Source organism: Octodon degus, unplaced genomic scaffold (genome assembly GCF_000260255.1).
Source record: "Octodon degus isolate 3935 unplaced genomic scaffold, OctDeg1.0 scaffold00581, whole genome shotgun sequence".
Lineage (NCBI taxonomy): Eukaryota > Metazoa > Chordata > Mammalia > Rodentia > Octodontidae > Octodon > Octodon degus.
Window position 1 is genome coordinate 65177 of NW_004525157.1, and position 19875 is coordinate 85051.

At 40.8% G+C, this 19875-nt stretch overlaps 1 pseudogene; it reads right to left on the bottom strand.

The window, feature by feature from the left end:
- LOC101588620 overlaps window positions 1–19596 on the bottom strand; it is a 39670-nt pseudogene extending 20074 nt beyond the window's left edge.
- Between the last annotated feature and the right edge of the window lie 279 nt (window positions 19597–19875).

A 19875-nucleotide genomic window follows, 5' to 3' on the forward strand; every position in this document is an offset into this window, starting at 1 on the left:
CTATGGAAAAATAGGCAGAAATACATTTGAAAACTCAGGTTCCTAAAGTAGAGCAGCTTGTTTCTTCTCCATGATTTGTGTTTCTAAGTGTGAGTTCTTAATGCAGAACAGCCAGATGAGTTGCAGCTTCTTTGGGAAGCAGGGCACTCCAATACCTGGTCCTGTATACAGCGAAACACAGAACACTGACTAAAACATCACTTTGGTAACGGAAGTAATTCACAAAGCCACACTGTGCCAAAAGTGGTAGCTCATTCAATCTCATAAGAAAAAGCATCAGTGAATTTTTTAACTTTCCAACTCTTTGAGTAGAGAAGATGGAGAAGGGTGTTTTCTCTTGCATCATTGCTATGGGAACAGAGGCAGAAACACGTTTGAAGACACCAGTTCCCTAAGTAGAGCTGATTGTTTCTGCTCCATGATGTGTATTTCTAAGAGTGCTTTCTTAACGGAGAACAGACAGCTAAGTTTGAGCCTGTTTTGGAAGCAGGGCACTCCAATGCCTGTTCAAGCACACAGTGAAACATAGAACTCTGGCCAAAATGCCACTTTGGAAATCAAAGAAATTCATAATACTTATTATGCCAAGAGTAGTAATGCATTCGTTATCCCAACAAAAAGCATCTGTGAAGGTTACGCCTTTACAGATCCTTCTGCAGAGAACCGGGAGAAATGTATTTTCACACCCATTAATTCCTGTGGGAACAAAGCCAGAAACATGATTGAATAGTCAGGTTCACTAAGTAGAGCTGATTGTTTCTGACCCAAAATTCGTGTCTCAAATAAAGAATTCTGAACAGAACAGCCATGTAAGCTCTAGGTTCTTGGGAAGTGGAGCACTAAAATGCGTTTTCCTGCATACAGGAAAATACAGATCTCAGGCTAACACATCACTTTCTTAACAGAAGTAATTCATAAGGCCCAGCTATGCTGAGAATGGCAACTCATTCCGTGTCCTAAGAAAAATCATCGGTGAAGTTTGCTACTGTCAGTCTTGTAGTGCAGAGGAATTAAAGAAGGATGTTTTCTCTTCTGTTCATTGCTAGGGGAACACAGTGGTAAAAACGTTCTAAACGTCAACTTTTCAAAGAAGGAGTGATTGTTTCTGCTCTATGAATGGTGTTTTTAAGACTGAGTTCTGAACACAGAGCAACTAGCTAAACTGAAACTTCTTTGAGAAGCAGGGAACTCCAATGCCTGTTGCAGTGTACAGCAAAGCAACAAAAATTGGTCAAAACATTACTTTGGTAACTAAATTAATTCACAAAACCCCAATATTCCGAGAGTGGCAAATCATGCAGTCTCATAAGAAAGACCATCCATGATGTATGTGGCTTTCCAGTTCATAGTGTGGAGGAATTACAGAAGGATGTTTTCTGTCCCATTCACTACTACTTTAACTGAAATTTTAAAATGTTCTAAGCATCTGGTTTTCTAAGAAGAGCTGATTGCTTCTGCTCCATGATTTGAGTTTTTAAGTGTGAGTTCTGAACAGAGAAAACAAGCTATGCACTAGCATATTAAAGAAGCAAGGCATTCCAATGCCTGTTCCCACATACAGCAAAACACAAACACTGGTAAAAGTCACTTTGGTAACCAAAGTAATTCACAATGCCCCACTATGCTAAGAGTGGCAACTCAACCATGCTCTTATGAAAAAGCACCCGTGAAGATCTTCGCTTTTAAGCATGCAGTGCAGAGGAACTAGAGAGGGATGCTTTCTCTGCCAATCATTTCTATGGGATCTGAGAGGGTAACATGTTCTAACCACCCAGTAATCCAAGAAGAGCTGATTGTTTCTGCTCCATGAATTGTGTTTCTAAGAGTGAGTTCTGAATGCAGAAGAGCCAGCCAAGCTCCAGATTCTTTGGCAAGTACAGCACTCCAATGTCTGTTCCCCCATAAAACAAAACACACATCTTTGGCTAAAAAGTGACTTTGGTAACCGAAGTTGTTCACAAAGCCCCACTCTGCAAGCAGTGGCAAAATATTCTGCCTCCTAAGAAAAGCCATCCGCGAAGTTTGTGATTTTCCATCTCATAGTGCAGAGAAACTTGAGAATGATGTTTTCAATACCAATATCTTCTATGGCAACAGAGGTGGTAACACATTCTAAGCATCCAGTTTTCCAAGAAGAACTGATTGTTCATTCTCCATGAAATTTGTTTCTATGAGTGAGTTCTGAATGGAGAACAGCAATCAAAGCTCCAGGTTCTTTGGGAAGAAGGGCACTTTTCCAATTCCTGTTGCAGCATACAACAAAACAGAGAACACTGCCTAAAAACTCATTTTGGCAAGTGAAGGAATACACAAATCCCCACTATGTCATAGTGCTAACCAATAAGCCTCCTTATAAACAGCATCCGGGAAGTTTGTGCCTTTCCACCTCACAGTGCAGAGGAAGTAGAGAAGGTTGTTTTCTCTCTCATTCATTCCTATGGAAATAGATGGGGTAACACGTTGTAGGAATTTAGTTTTCCAAGATGTGATTGTTTATACTTCATGATTTGTGTTTTTAAAAGTGAATTCTGAAATGAGAACAGCCAGTTTATCTCCAGCTTTTTTAGGAAGAAGGGCACTCCTATGCCGGTTACCCCATGCAGCAAAACACAGAACTCTAGATAAACATTACTTTGGGAATCGAAATTATTCACAAAGTCCCAATATTACATGAGTAGAAACTCATTCATTCTCCTTAGAAAAAGCATTCGTGAAGTTTCTGTCTTTCTAGCTTGAGGTGGAGAGCAACTAGAGAAGGATGTTTCATCTCCCATGCATTCTATGGGAACTGATGTGATAACATTTCTAAGCATCCAGATTTTCAAGAACAGCTGATTGTTTCTGCTCCTCAATTTTTGTTTTTATGTGTGAGTTCTGAAGAAAGCTCAGGAAGCTAAGCTCCAGCATATTGAAGAAGTGGGGCACTCCAATGCCTCTTTCCGCATACACCAAAACAGAACTCTGGTAAAACTTCACTTTGCTAACTGAAGTAATTCCGAAAGCCCCACTATGCCAAGAGTGGCAAATCATTCAGGCTCCTAAGAAAAAGCATTCATGAAGCTCGTCACATTTGAGGTCATAGTGCAGAGGAGCTAGAGAAGGTTTTTTTTTTCCTCTCCTATTCATTCGTATGGGAACTGAGGTACTGGCACATTGCCTGCACCTAGTTTTGGAAGAAAAGCTGTTTATATGTGCTCCATGCTTTGTGTTTCTTAAGTAGAGTTATGAACGGAGAACAGGCATGTAAGCTCCATGTTCTTGGGAAGTGGGCACAGTAATGTGATTTCCAGCATAAATGAAAATACAGACCTCAGGTTAACACATCACTTTCTTAACTGAAGTAATTCACAAGGTGCAACTATGCTGAAAAAGGCAACTCATTCATTTTACTACGAAAAATCATGCATGAAGTTTGTGACTTTGAAGCTCGTAGTGTAGTGGAACTGTTTTCTCTTCCATCATTGCTAGGGGAACTGAGTGGTAAACACTTTCTAAACATCCAGGTTTCCAAGAAGGGATGATTGTTTCTGCTCCATTAATGGTATTTCCAAGAGTGAGTTCTGCACGCAAAGAAAGCAGCAAAACTCAAGCTTCTTTGGGAACAAGGGCACTCCATTGACTGTTGCTGATGTAGAAAAAAAAAGAACAAGGCTAAATCGTGACTTTGGTAACCAAAGTAAATCACAAAACTCCAACATGTCAAGATTGGAAATGATGCAGTTTCCTAAGAAAGACCATCAGTGAATATTGTGTCTTTCCAGTTCATGGGGCAGAGGAAATAGATAAGGATGATTTCTCTCCAATGCATTCTTCATGGAACTGAGAGGTAACCCCTTCCAATCATCCAGTTTTTCAAGAAAAGCCATTTATTTCTGCTCCATGACTTGCATGTCTAAGAGTAAGCTCTGATTAGAGAACAGGTAGCTAAGTTCCAGCTTCATTGGGAAGCAGGCACTCAAATGCCATATTCAGCTTACTGAAAAACACAGAACTTGGAGAGAAACTTCACTTTGGTAACCGAAGCAATTCACAAAGCTCCACTATGCCAATAGTTGCATGTCATTAAGTCTCCAAATGAAAAGAATCCATGAAGTTTGTGACTTTCCTTCCCATAGTGCAGAAGAACAATAGAATGATGCCTTCGACCTTATTCTTTTCTATGGAATCGTAGGTGGTAACATGTGCTAAGCATCCAGATTTTGAAGGAGAACTAATTGTTTGAGTTCCATGTTTGGATCTAAGAGTGAGTTCTAAACGGTAAAGAGCCTACTAAGTTCCAGCTTCACAGGGAATCAAGGTACACCAAAGCATCTTCTCGAGTACAACAACACACAGAACTCTGGCTAAATTGTCACTTTCATAACCAAAGTAATTAACAAAGCCTAAATATGAAGAGGTTCACCTCATGTATTCTGCTAAGAAAAAGCATCCGTGAAGTTTGTGACTTTTCATTTCTGCATTTTTTCATATAGCAATGAATGGAAGAGAAAAACCCTACTGCAGTTTCTATGCACAACCAGTTGGAAAGCCACAAACTTCATGGATGCTTTTTCTTAGGAGACTGAATGAATTGCCATACTTGGCAGAGTATGGCTTTGTAATTTACTTCAGTTACAAAAGTGCAGTTTTACCCAGCTAGTTGTGTTCCACTGTAAAGGTGAACAGGCTTTGAAGTGTCCTACTTCCCAAAGAAACTAGAGCTTAGCTGACCTTTCTGCATTAAGAATTGACACTTAGAAACAAAAATCATGGAGAAGAAAGAAGCTGCTCTACATGATGAACTTTCTGCCTTTTTTCCCACAGGAATCAAAGGGAGAGAAATCATTACTCTCAGTTTCTCTATACAACCAGCTGGAAAGTCACAAACTTCACAGATGCATTTTCATGGGAGACTGAAAGAAAGATTTGTGAATTACTTCAGTTGAAAAAATGAAGTTTTAGCCAGAATGCTGTGTTTTGTGCAATACGAGAACAGTTATTGGGGTGCCAGGCTACCCAAAGAAGCTGAAGCATAGCTGGTTCTTATGTGCTAAGAACACACACTTAGAAACACAAAATATGGAGTAGAAACAAGCAGTGCTCCTTGACCAACAGGAGTCCTCAAACGTGTTTTTGACTTTTTTTCCCCTAGAAATGAATTGTAGAGAAAACACCTTTCTCCAGTTTGCACAACCAGCTGGAAAGTCACAAGCTTCACGGATGATTTTTCTTAGGAGACTGAATGATTTGCCACTCTTGGCACAGCGCAGAACTATGAATTACTCTAGTTAGAAAAGTGACGTTTTAGCCAGAGTTCTTTGTTTTGCTTTATACAGGCACAGGCATTTCAGAGCCCTGCTTCCCAAATGAGCTGTAGCTTAGCTGGCTCTTTTGCATTAAGAACTTACACTTGTAAACAAAAATCATGGAGTAGAAACAAATTGCTCTCCTTAGGGCACTGGAGTCTAGAAATGTGTTTGTGGCTCTTTTTACGTAGAAATGAGTGGAAGAGAGAACAACATTCTGCAGTTTCTCTGCTCCTCCAAGTGGAAAATCACAACGTGCACGGATACTTGCTCTAAGGAGAGTGAATTATTTGCCACTCTTGGCTCAGCACGGGGCTGTGTATTACTTTACTTACAAAAGTGAAGTTTTAGCCAGAATTCTGAGTTTTGCTGTATACAGGAACAGGTATTGGACTGCCCTGCTTCGCATTGAATCTGGAGCATTCATGGCACATTTGCATGAAAAACTCATACATAGAAACATGAATCAAGGTGTAGAAACAAGCAGTTCTCCTTAAATCACTTGAATTTTAAACATGTCTCTGGCTCTTTTCCCACAGGAATGAATGGCAGAATCCAAAACCTTTTACAGTAACTCTGCTACTCCAAGTGGAAAGTCACAATCTGCATGGATGCTTTCTCTGAGTAGACTGAACGACTTGACACTCTCTTGGCACAGCGTGAAACTGTGAAGTACTTTATTTACAAAAGTGACATTTTAGCCAGATTTCTGGGTTTCGCTGTATACAGGAACTGACATTGCAGTGCTCTGCTTCCCAAAGAAGCTGGAGCTCAGGTGGCCCTTCTGCACTAAAACTCACACTTAGAAACCCAATTCATGCAGTACAATCAAGCAGCTCTCTTTAGGGCACTAGAGTCTTGAAATGTGTTTCTTTCTCTTTTCCCCTTGAAATGAATGGGAGAGATAAATACATTCTGCATTTTCTCCGATCCTCTGTCTGGAAAGTCAAAAATTTCAAGGATAATTTCTCTTAGGATACTGAATGATTTGCCACTCTTGAAAGGGTGTGGAACTCTGAATTACATTAATTACAAAAATGACGTCTTAGCCAGAGTTCTGCATATCCCGGTATACAGGAACTGCCATAGGATCGCCCTGCTTCCCAACTATGCTGGAGCTTAGCTAACTCTTCTGCATAAAGAATTCACACTTAGAGACAGAAACCAAGCTGTAGAAACAATCAGCTCTCCTTAGGGCACTAGAATCCTGAAACGTGTTTCTGGCTCTTTTCCTAGAGGAATGAATGGGAAAGAGAGCAGTTTTCTGCAATTTCTCTGCTAATCCATCTTGAAAGTCACAAACTTCACGGATGCTTTCTCTTAGTAGACTGAATGATTTGCCAATCTTGGCACAGTAAAGAACTGTAAATTACTTTAGTTACTAACGTGTCATTTTAGCCTGAGTTCAGTGCTTCGCGTTTTAGAAGAACACACATTGGAGTGCCCTGATTTTGAAAGAATCTGAAGTTCAGCTGTCTCTTTCCCATTAAGAACTCACACTTCGAAATACAAATCATGTAATAGAATCAAGGAGCTCTACTTAGGGCACTGGATTATTGAAACGTGTTTCTGGTTCTTTTCCCATAGTAATGAACTGGAGAGAGAACAACCTCATGCAGGTTCTCTGCACCTCTTACTGGAAAGTTACACACTCTACCATGATATCTCTTTTCAGACTGAATGACTTGCCACTCTTGGCAAAGCACGGAAATGGTTATGGTTTTAGATACAAAAGTAAAGTTTTAGACAGAGTTCTATGCTTCGCTTAATACAGAAACAGGCATTAGAGTTCCTTGATTCCCAAAGAACCTGGCCCTTACCTGGTTTTTCTGAGTTAAGACCCCAAACCTAGAAACACAAATTATGGTGTAGAAAGAATCATCAGTCCTTTGGCACTGGAGTCCTGAAATGTGTTTCTTTCTCTTTTCCATAGGAATAAATGGGCGAGACAATGATTTTCTGCACCTTTTCTGCACCTCTGTCTGCAAAGTCACAAACTTCACGGATGATTTCATTGAGGAGACTGTATTATTTGCCACTCTTTGCCCAGCACGGAACTGTTAAGCACTTGAGTTAGAAAAGTTAAGTTTTAGCCAGAGTTCTGTGTTTCACTGTATACAGCAACAGGCACTGGCGTGCTCTGCTTCCCAAAGAACGTGGAGCTTAGCTGGCACTTCTGCATTGAGAACTCACACTTAGAAACACAAACTATGGAGTAGAAACATGAAGCTCTCCTTAGGGCATTGGGTCTTTGAAATGTGTTTCTGGCTTTTTTCTCAAAGGAATGAATGGGAGAAAGAGCAACCTTCTGCAGTTTCTCTGCTCCACTAGCTGGAAAGTCACAGACTTCACGGATGCTTTCTCTAGGAGACTGAATGATTTGCTACTCCAGGCACATCCTGGAACTCTGCATTTCTTTATGTACAAAAATGAAGATTTAGCCAGAGTTCTGTGCTTTGCTGTATACAGGAAAAAGCATTGGAGTGCCCAGTTTTCCAGTGAAGCTGGTACTTAGCTGGGTCTTCTGCATTAAGAATTCACACTTCAGCTGGAACGTTGAATACTTCATGGATACTCTTTCTCAGCATCGTGAGCAATAAAGTACTCTTGACACAGTGTGGTACTGAAAATTCCCTCAATTACAAAAGTGAAGTTTCAGCCAGAGTTCTCTCTTTTTCTTTATGTAGGAACAGACACTGGAGTAACGTACTTCCCACAGAAGCTGGTGGTTCGCTGGCTTGTTTGTGTTAAGAACGCACTGTTAGAAACAAAAATCAAGTATTTCAAACAAACCACGTTTTTCTCTCTTTTCTCATTGGAAAGAATGGGAGAGAAAACACCCTTCTGCCATTTCTCTGCACCACCAGGTGGAAAGTAACAGACTTTATGCATGCTTTCTCTTCTCAGGCTGAATGATTTGCCACTCTTGGCAGAGTGTGAAATTGTGAAACACATCATTTACAAAAGGGACATTTTATCCAGTGTTCTGTGTTTCTCTGTATACGGTAAGAGGCATTGAAGTGCCCTGTTATTCAAGGAAGATAAAGCTTAGCTGGCTGTTCTGATTGAAGTACTCACACTTAGAAACCCAAATCATGGAGTGGAAACAAGCAGCATTGTATAGGAATTGGAGTCTTGAAACGTGTTGCTCACTATTTGCCATAGCAATAAATGGGATAGAAAACACACTTCTGTAGTTTCTCTTCACCAGTAGATGGAAAGTCACAAACTTCAGAGATGCCATTACTTAGCAGTCTCAACAAGTTGCCACTTTTGTTACAGTGTGGAAGTGTGAATTACTACAGTTGCAAAACTGAAGTTTTAGCCAGAATTGTTCTACAATGAATACGGGAACAGGTATTGCAGTGCCTTGATGCCAAATGAAGATCAAGCTTAACTGACTCTTCTGCACTAAGAACTGACACTTAGAAACACATATAATCGAGAATCAATGAGGAGCTCTGCTTAGGGCACTAGAGTCTTCAAACATGTTTCTGATTCTTTTCCCTGAGCAATGAATTGGAGAGAAAACACACTTCTGCAGTTTCTCTGCACCACCACCTGGAAAGTCACAAACTTCACGAATGTATTTCCTTAGCAGACTGAATGACTTGCCATTCTTGGCACAGTGAGGAATTGTGAACGGTTTCAATTAAAAAGAGTCTTTTTACCCAGAGTTCTGCTTTTCTCTGTATACGGGAAGAGACTTGGGAGTACACTGCTTCCCAAATAAGTTAGAGATTGTCTGGCCCTTGCATGTTAAGAACTGACACTCTGAAACACAAATTATAGAGTAGAAACAAACAGCTCTGCTTAGGGCACTGGAGTCTTGATATGTGTTTCTGGCTCTTTTTCTATGGGAATGAAAGGAAGAGAACACACCCTTCTGCACATTTTCTCCACCACAGGCTGGAAAGTCACAAACTTCACGGATGTTTTTGTTAGCATAGTGAACGAGTAGCCACTCTTTGCAGAGTGCGGAGTTGTGAATAACTTCAGCTGCAAAAGTGAAGGTTTAGCCAGAGCTCTCTGTTTCTCTATATATGGCAACAGGAATTAGAGTGCCCTTCTTCACACAGAAGCTGGAGATTAGCTGAGTATTCTGCGTTATGAACGCACACTTAGAAAAGCAAATCATGGATTAGAAACAATCAGCTCTGATTAACTCATTTGAGTCTTAACAACGTGCTTCTGGCCTTCTTCTGAAAGGTATGAATGGGAGAGAAAACACCCTTCTTCAGTTTCTCTGCACCACCAGTTAGAAAGTCACAAACTTAACTGATGATTTTTCTTAGGACAATGACCGAGTTGCCAATCTTAGCACAGAACGGTATTGTAAATTACTTCAGTTACAAATGTGACACTTAAGCAAGAGTTCTGGGTTTCTCCATATAGGGGAACAGGCCTTAGAATGCCCTGCTTCTCAAAGAAGCTGGAGATTAGCTGGTTCTTCTGTGTGAAGAACATACACTTAGAAAAACAAATCATGGTGTATAAACATGCATCTCTGCTTAGGGCACTGGAGACTTGAAACATGTTTCTCACTGTTTTCCCATAGAAATGAATGAGAGAGAAAGCACTCTCCTATACTCTGTGTGCACCAATATTTGGAAAGTCACAAAGTTCAGGGATACTTTTTCTGAGAAGTCGGAATTAGCTGCCTCTCTTACCACAGTGCAGAACTGTGCATTACCGCAGTTACAAATGTGAACGTTTAGCCAGAGTGCTGTGTTTCTAGTTATATGAGAGCAATCATGGGAGTGCCCTACTTCCCAAAGAAGCTGGAGATTAGCGGGCTGTCTTTGGTAAGAACTCATGTTTATAAACACAAATCATGGTGTAGAAACTAGCAGCTATGTATACTGCACTGGTGTCTTGAAATGTTTTTCTGGCTCTTTTGACTTAGCAATGAATGAGAGAAAAAACACCCTTCTGCAGTTTCTGAGAACCACCACCTGGAAAATCTCAACCTTCATAGATGCTTTTTCTTAGCAGACTGAACAAGTTGCCACTTTTGTCAGAGTGCAGAACTGTGAATTCCTTCAGTTGCAAAAGTGATAATTTGGCCATATTTCTGTTTACCTCTGAATATGGGAACAGGCATTGGAGTGCCTTGCATCCAAATGAAGCTGGAACTTACTGCCACTTCAGCATTAAGAAATCACACTTAGAAATGCATATCTTTGGGAAGAAGCAAGGAGCTGTCTTTAGAGCACTGGAGTCTTCAAATGTGTTCCGGCTCTTTAATCTTAGCAATAAATTTGAGAGAAAACACTCTTCTGCAGTTTCTCTGCACCACCAGCTGGAAAGTCACAAAGTTTACAAATACATTTTATTAGCCATCTGAACCAGTTGCTGCTCTTGGGACAGTGCAGAATTATTAATCACTTCATTTAAAATAATGACATTTTAGACACAGTTCTGTGTTTCTCTGTATATATGAAGAGATATTGGAGTACCATGCTTCCAAAATAAGCTGGAGCTTAGATGGTCCTTGTGCGTTTAGAACTCACACTTAAAAACACAAGAAATGGAGTATAAACAAGCCTTTCTGATTTAGGCACTGGAGTCTTGAAACATGTTTCCGGCTCTTTTCCTATAGGAATGAATGGGAGAGATGTCACTCTTTTGCACATTCTCTACACCGCAGTCTTGAAAGTCACATACCTAACAATGCATTTTCTTAGCAGAGTGAACAAGTTGCTTCTCTTAGCAGAGTGCAGAATTGCAAATTAATTCAGCTACAAAAGTGAACTTTCAGCAGAGCTCTGTATTCCTCTATAGATGGGAGCAGGCATTGGAGTGCCCTGCTTCACAAAAAATCTGGAGATTACCTGGCTCTTCTGCATTAAGTACTCACACTTAGAAAAACTAATCATGAAGTAGAAACAAGCAGGTATGCTTAGCTCACTGGAGGCTTAACAACATGTTTCTTTCCTTTTTCCCATAGGAATGAATGGGAGACAAAACAGTCTGCTGCAGTTTCTCTGCACCACCTTCTGGAAAGTCACAAACATCAGGAATAAATTTTCTTAGCAGTCTGAACGAGTTGCCACTCTTGGAACAAAGTAGAATTGTGAATGACTTCAATTTTAAAAGTGACTTTTTAGTCAGTGTTCTGTGATTCTCTGTACACGGGAAGAGACTTTGGAGGAGCCTGCTTCCCAAACAAGCTGGAGCTTAGCTGCTCTTTTGCATTAAGAACTCACACTTAGAAACACAAATCATACAATAGAAACAAGCAGCTCTGCTTAGGTCACTGGAGTCCTAAATCATGTTTCTGTCTATTTTCCCATAGGAATGAAAGGGAGATAAAAAAACCCTTTGGCACATTACCTATAACACAAGTTAGAAAGTCACAAACTTCACAGCTGCTTTTTCTTAGCAGACTGAATGAGTTGCCACTCTTGGCTCAGTGCAGAATTCTGAATTACATAATTCACAAAAGTTACATTTAAGTCATTTTTTCTGTATAAGGGAACAGGCATTGAGTGTCCAGCTCCCCAAAGAACCTGGAGTTTAGCCCGCTCTTCTCCTTTGAGATTTCACACTTACAAGCACAAATCATGGAGTGGAAACAAACATTTATCCTGAAGGCACTGGAGTGGAAATAAGTATCTGACTCGTTTCCTGTACGAATGAATGGGAGTTTAAGCACCTTCTAACTTTTCTCCTCACCAACACCTGAAATATCACAAACTTCATTGATGGTTTTTCTTAGCATACTGAACGAGTTTCCACTCTGGGCACAGTGCGGAATTGTGAATTAATTCAGTTACAGAAGTGACTTTTAACAAGAGTTCTGTGTTTTTCTGTATACAGGAAGAGGCATTGGTGTTTTCTGCTTCCCAAAAAAGCTGGAGATTAGCTGGCTTTTCTGCATGAAGAACTCACACTTGGACAGAAAAATCATTGAGTAGAAACAATTACCTCTCCTTAGGGAACTGGAGTCTTGAAACGTGTCTCTGGTCCTTTTCCCTCAGAAATGAATGGGAGAGAAAACACGTTTTGCAGTTTCACTGCACCACCAGAAAAAAAGTCAAAGACTTCCCAGATGGTTTTTCTTAGCTGAATGAATGAGTGGCAACTCTTGGCACAGTGGGGAATTGTGAATCACTTCACTTAAAAAAGTGATGTTTTAGCCCCCATTCTGTTTTCTCTGTAATCAAGAAGAGGCATTAGAGTGCCCTGTTTCACAAGGAAGCTGTACCTTACCTGGCTCTTCTGCATTAAGAACACACACAGAGAAACTCAAAACATTGAGTAGAAAAGAGCAACTCTGCTTAGTGCACTGGAGTCTTGAAGCAGATTTTTGTAATTTCCTGTAGGAATGAATATGAAGGAAAACACCCTTCTGCTATTTCCCTGCACCACAACCTGTAAAGTCATAAACTTCATAGATACTTTTTCAGAAGAATTAATGAATTGCCACTTTTGGCAGAGTGCAGAACTGTGAATTACTTCAGAGACAAATGTGACGTTTTGGCCAATGTTTTGTGTTTCTCTGTATAAGGGAACAGGCATTGGAGTGTCCTACTTCCCAAAGAAGCTGGAGATGAGCTGGCCATTCTCTGTTAAGAACTCACACTTACAAACACAAAGCATGAAGTAGAAATAAGCAGCTCTGCTTAGGTCCCTTGAGTCTTAAAAATCAATTTTGGCTTTTTTTCCCACAGCAGTAAATAGAGACAGACATACACTTCTGCACTTTCTCTGCAACGCAGTCTGAAAAGTCACAATCTTCACTGATGTGTTTTTTGTAGCAGAGTGAACCTGTTGCCACTCTTGGTGCAGTGTAGAATTGAGAATTACTTCAGTTACAAATGTGAAGATTTAGCCATTGTTCTGTGTTTCTATGTATACGGGAACAGACATTTCAGTCCCCTGCTTCCCAAAGTAGGTGAAGCTTAGCTGGCTCTTCTGTGTTAAGAACTCTCACTTAGAAATCCAAATCCTGGAGTAGAAAGAAGCAGCTCTACTTAGGACATTGGATAATTGAACTTGTTTCTTTCTCTTTTCCCATAGAAACAAACAGGAGGGAAAACACCCATCTGCAAGTTCTCTGCACTACCAACTGGAATGTCACAATTTTCAGATATAAATTTCCTTAGCACACTGAATGAGTTGCCACTCTTGGCACAGTGAGGAATTGTGAATAATTTCACTTACAAACGTGATGTTCTAGCCAGAGTTCTGTGTTTCTCTGTTTACTGGAAGAGACAATGGACTGCCTTTCTTACCAAAGATGCTGGAACTTAGCTGGTTGTTCTGCGCTAAGAACTCACACTGAGAAACAAAAACCTTGGATTTTGAACAAGCAGCTCTGCTTAGGGCACTGGAAACTTGAAGCAATATTCTGGTTCTTTTGCCATAGGAATGAATTGGAGAGAAATCACCTTCTGAAGTTTCTGTACACCAACAGTTAGAAAGTCACAATCTTCGCAGAAGATCCTGCCTTCCAGATCTTTATGTGGAAAATGGTAGAAGGGTTTTTTTTCCTTTTGAGGCCCAAAAGGCCTTTAGGGCATTTCGGGTTTGCCATGACTATCTGGGTTTGAATCACAGAAGCTTGAGCTTGAGGGATTGTTTCGGCAGGAACTTAAACGACTGAGCTATTGGTCAGGCTCAGATTGGGAACACATGTTCTTATTCCTTCAGTGGTAAGGCATGATTCGAGACACCTGTGTGAAGGCTGACTTCCCCATGTGAATCTGACTCCTTCTAGTGCGTGATTTCTGATTCTGAATGTGAATTCTGAATGGAGAAATCCCATAGTGTTGCTACGTTCTGGGAAGTTTGGGAAGATGGGCCTTCTTAACCCAGTTCTCATTTACAGTGCCTATCAGGACTTCTGGTTTAAAATTTGATTTGGAAAAAAGTAATTCTCACAGAAGCACCATGACATTCTATTCAGAAAATAATTCCTGAAGTACAGGATGCCCAGTACGTTATATGGCAAAGAGGCAGACACATTTCTCTCTGTTTTCATTTTCTCTATTTCTTGCCCTCTCCAGTTGACTCCAGGGAATTTCTCCTTAGATGCGTGTGTATAGGCTCAATATCACAGTCTTCTGAGCCTGAAAGCTTTCTTTAACTAGGCATTTAATGACCTGAGCCAAAGAGCAAGTGGCATTAGGAACACGGGTTCTCATCCTTGTTTTTAAGGGCCACAATGCGACACACGTGCGTGAGGCCTGTCTTTTTTCTGTTTGGTCTGACTCCATCCACCAACTGATTTATGTTTCAAAGAGAACATCCTAAATGGAGACAGATCAGAGAGCTTCTCAGCTGTTAGGATCATGGGCCTCCCTAAGCTTATTCACCTTACAGACAGCTACCATATATCTGGTTCAAAATTCAAGCAGGAAACCCAGTAATTGATATGTCACCATCATGGCAGTCCCTTTAGAAAACTATATTTAAATTTTCTGCCTTCCAATTCTTTATGTGGAAAAATGGAACAAGGGCTTTTTTTTAGGTCCAATATGCCTGTAGGACATTGCTGGTTTGCCATGACTCTCTGGGTTCGAACCACAAAAGATTGACTGGAGTGCTTTGTTTTAGCAGGCATTTAAAAATGAGCTATTTGTCAGGCCCTCATTGGGAACCCATGTAATTATTCCTTTTTGGTTAATGCACAATTCCAGACACCTTGGTGAAGCCTAACTGCCCCATGTGTATCTGACGCCTTCTAGTGTATGATTTCTGCTTCTGAATGTGAATTCTGAATGGAGAAATTCCATAGAGTTGGTAGGTTCTGGCAGTTTGTGAAGACATGCCTTCTTTATCCGCTTCTACTTTACAGTGCCTATCAGGACTTCTGGTTTAAAATTCGATTTGGAAACCAAGTAATTCTCAGAAAAGCACCCTGTTATTCTCTTCAGAAAAAGTACACCTGAAGTAAGGCGTGCCCAGTACATTATATAGCAAAATGACAGACAAATTTCTCTGTTTTGTTTTTCTTTATTTTGTTGCTGTCTCAAGTTGACTCCAGGATATTCATCCTTTGCTGTGTGTATAGACTCAATATCATAGCCTCCTGAGTCTGAAAGCTTTCTTTAAGGAGTCATTTAATCACCTGGGCAAAACAGCAAGTGGCATGAGGAACACGTGTTCTCAACCTTGTTTTTCAGAGCCACAATGCTAAACACCTGGTTGAGGCCTGTCTTTCTCCATTAAGTCTGACTCCACCCACCAACTGATTCATGTTTCCAAGAGTACATTCTGAATGGAGAAAGCGTGAAGAGGTTCTCAGCTGTTGGAATCATTGGCCTTCCTAAGCTTATGAAATGTCCAAACAGCTACCAGATATCTGGTTCAAAATTCAAGTAGGAAACCAAGCAATTGATAGGTCACATCATGTCAGTCCCTTTAGAAAAACTATATTTCAAGTCTCTGCCTTCAACTTCTTTTTTTTAGAAAAATGGTAGAATGTTTTTTTTTTTTTTTTTTGGAGGCTCGAAATGCCTTCAGGGCATTTCTGGTTTGGAACCCCAGAAGCTTGAGCTTGAGGGCTTTGTTTAAGCAGGCACTTAAACAACTGAGCTACTGGGCAGGTCCCCTTTAGAAAACCATGTTCTTTCTCCTTTATGGCTAAGACACAATTCAAGACTCCTGTGTGAAGCCCGACTTCACCATGTGTATCTGACTCCTTCTTGTGTATGATTTCTGCTTCTGAATGTGAATTCTGAATGGAGAAATTCCACAGAGTTGCAAGGTTCTAGGCAGTTTGGGAAGATGGGCCTTCTTTATCCAGTTCTTCTTTACAGTGCCTATGAGGACTTCTGGTTTAAAATTTGATTTGGAAATCAAGTAATTCTGAGATAAGCATCATGCCATTATCTGCAGAAAAAGAACACCTGAAGTATGGGGGGCCCTGTACTTTATGTGGGAAAACAACAGACATATTACTCTCTGGTTTTTTTTCCCCCTCTCACATTGCCTCCAGGGCATTTTTCATTTGCTTTGTGTGTTTAGCCTGGATATCACTACCTCCTGGGCCAGAAAGCTTTCTTGAAAAAGGCACTTAGTCTCCTGAGACAAAGAACAGGTGGGATTAGGAACAAGTATTCTCCTTGTGTTAAGGGCCATAGTGTGAGACACCTGTGTGAGGCCTGTCTTTTTTCCCTTATGTCTGACTCCATCCACAAAATGATTTATGTTTCAAAGAGTACATTCTGAATGAAGAAAGAGCAGAGTGCTTCTCAGCTGTTGGGAACATGGGCCTTAATAAGCTTATTCACCATAAAGACAGCTACCAGACATCTGGTTCAAAATTCAAGTGGGAAAACCAGCAATTGATAGGTCATCTTCATGTCAGCCCATTTAGAAAAACTACATTAAAGTTTCTGCCTTCCAACTCTTTATGTGAAAAAATGGAACAAGGGGATTTTTTAGGCAATAAATGCATTTAGGGCATTTCTGGTTTGCAGTGACTGTCTGGATTCGAACCACAGAAGACTGAGTTGAGGGCTTTGTTTTAGCAGGCACTTAAACAACTTAGCTATTTGTGATACCCCAATTAGAAACCCATCTCCTTATTAAATTATGGTTAAGGCAGAATTTGAGACACCTGCGTGAAGGCTAACTTCCCCATGTGTATCTGACTCCTTGTAATGTATGATTTCTGCTTCTGAAAGTGAATTCTGAATGGAGAAATTCTACAGAGTTGCTAGGTTCTGGAAGTTTAGGAAGATGGTCCTTCTTTATCCAGTTCTCTTTTACAGTGCCTATCAGGACATCTGCTATAAAATTCAATTTTAAAAGCAAGTAATTCTCAGGGAGGCACCCTGCCATTCTCTTCAGAAAAAGTATACATGAAGTAAGGCGCGCCCAGGATGTTATATGGCAAAATGGCAGTCCAAATTGTCTCTGTTTTGCTTTTCCTTTTTTGTGTTGCCATGTCAAGATGACTCCAGAGCATTTGTCCTTTGCTGCATGTTTATAGGCTCAATATCATAGCCTACTGAGCCTGAAAGTCTTCTTTAAAGAGGCATTAAATCAAATGTGCCAAAGAGCAAGTGGCATTACAAACACGTGTACTCATCCTTGGTTTTCAGGACCACAATGTGAGACACCTGGTTGAGGTCTGTCTTTTTCCATTATGCCTCTCTCCACCCACCAACTGACTTATGATTCAAAGAGAACATCCTGAATGGAGAAAGAGCAGAGAGGTTCACAGTTGTTGTGAAGTTTATTCACCTTATAGAAAACTAGCATAAAACTGGTTCAAAGTTCAAATGGGAAACCTAGTACCTGATACTTCATCATTATGGAAGTTCTTTTTTTATGTCTTGAGGTTTTTTTTTAATTATTTATTACATTTATTTATTGTGTGTGTGGGGCCAGCTCAGCCCACCAGGGGGCGTGGCTGGCTGGCATGTGGTGCTGGGGGATTGAACCATGGTCCTTGTGCTTTGCCAAGCTTGTTTCAAGTAGGTGCTTTAGACCACTGAGCCATCTCTCCAGCCCATTATGGAAGTCCTTTTTGAAAAACTATATTGAAATTTTCTGCCTTCCAGTACTTTATGTGGAAAAATGGTAGAAGTGCATTTTGTGTTTGTGTTTGTGTGTGTGTGTGTGTGTGTTTTGAAGCATGAAAATGCCTTTAGGGCATTTTTGGATGTCTATCATGCTCTGGGTTTGAACCACAGAAGCTAGAGCTTGAGGGCTTTGTTTTGGCAGGCACTTAAACAAATTAACTATTGGGCAGGCTCCAATTACAAAACCATGATTTTATTCTGTTATTGGCAAGGCACAATTTGAGACACCTGCGTGAAGCCTGACTTCCCCATGTGTATCTGACTCCCTCTAGTGTATGATTTCTGCTTCTGAATGTGAACTCTGAATGGAGAAATTCCACAGAGTTGCTAGGTTCTGGGCAGTTTGGGAAGATGAGCCTTCTTTATCCAGTTGTCCTTTACAGTGCCTATCAGGACTGAGTGTTAAATTTGGATTTGCAAACTAAGTAATTCTCAGATAAGCACCATGCCATTCTCTTCAGGAAAAGTATACCGGTAGAACCGGGTGCCCAGTATGTCATAGGGCAAAACTACAAACCGATATCTCTCTGTATTTTTTTTTGATGTTGTTGCCATCTCAAGTTGACTGTAGGGCATTTCTAATTTGCTCCATGTGTGCAGTCCCGATATCAGAGTCTCCTGAGCCTGAAAGCTTTCTTTAATGAGGCATCAAAATACTTAAGCCAAAGAGCAAGTGGCATTAGGAACACGTATTTTCATCCTTGATTGTATGGCCAGAAGGACAGACACCTGCGTGAGACCTGTCTATTTTCCCTTATGTCTGACTCCATCCACCAACTGATTCATGTTTCCAAGAGTACAATCTGAATGGAGAATTGCGGAGACGTTCTCAGCTGTTGGAATCATTGGCCTTCCTAAGCTTATGAAATGTCCAAACAGCTACCAGATATCTGGTTCAAAATTCAAGTAGGAAACCCAGCAATTGATAGGTCACATCATGTCAGTCCCTTTAGAAAAACAATATTTCAAGTCTCTGCCTTCAACTTCTTTATTTGGAAAAATGATAGAAGGGTTTTTTTTCTTTCTTGGAGGCTTGAAATGCCTGTAGGGCATTTCTGGTATGCAGTGACTGTCTGGGTTGGAACCCCAGAAGCTTGAGCTTTAGGGCTTTGTTTAAGCAGGCACTTAAACAACTGAGCTGCTGGGCAGGGCCCTATTAGGAAACCATGTTCCTACTCTTTTATGGCTAAGGCACAATTTGAGACACCTGCGTGAAGCCCGACTTGGCCATGTGTATCTGACTCCTAATCGTGTATGATTTCTGCTTCTCAATGTGAATTCTGAATGGAGAAATTCCACAGAGTTGCTGGGTTCTGGGCAGGTTGGGAAGATGAGCCTTCTTTATCCAGTTGTGCTTTACAGTGCCTATCAGGACTGAGTGTTAAATTTGGATTTGTAACCTAAGTCATTCTGAGATAAACACTGTGCCATTCTCTTCAGGAAAAGTATACCGGTAGAACCGGGTGCCCAGTATGTCATAGGGCAAAACCACCAACAGATATCTCTCTCTTTTTTTTTGTTGTTGATGTTGTTGCCATCTCAAGTTGACTGTACGGAATTTCTAATTTGCTGCATGTGTGCAGTCTCAATATCAGAGTCTCCTGAGCCTGAAAGCTTTCTTTAACGAGGCATTTAAATACTTATGCCAAAGAGCAAGAGGCATTAGGAACACGTGTTTTCATCCTGGTTTTTACGACCAGAAGGCCAGACACCTGCGTGAGGGCTGTCTCTTTTCCCTTATGTCTGACTCCATCCACCAATTGATTCATGTTTCCTAGAGTACATTCTGAATGAAGAGAGCGTGGAGAGGTTCTCAGCTGTTGGAATCATTGGCCTTGCTAAGCTTATGAAATGTACAAAAAGCTACCAGATATCTGGTTCAAAATTCAAGTAGGAAACCCAGCAATTCATAGGTCACATCTGTAGAGAGCTGCGAAGTACCCGCGCCTACAAGATGGCGCTGTTTTCCGCGTTCCACCTTCATTGCGCCATCGCGGCTTTCGAGCGAGCCCCCGACTCGCGCACGTGTTAGACTCCTTGGTCCTTGT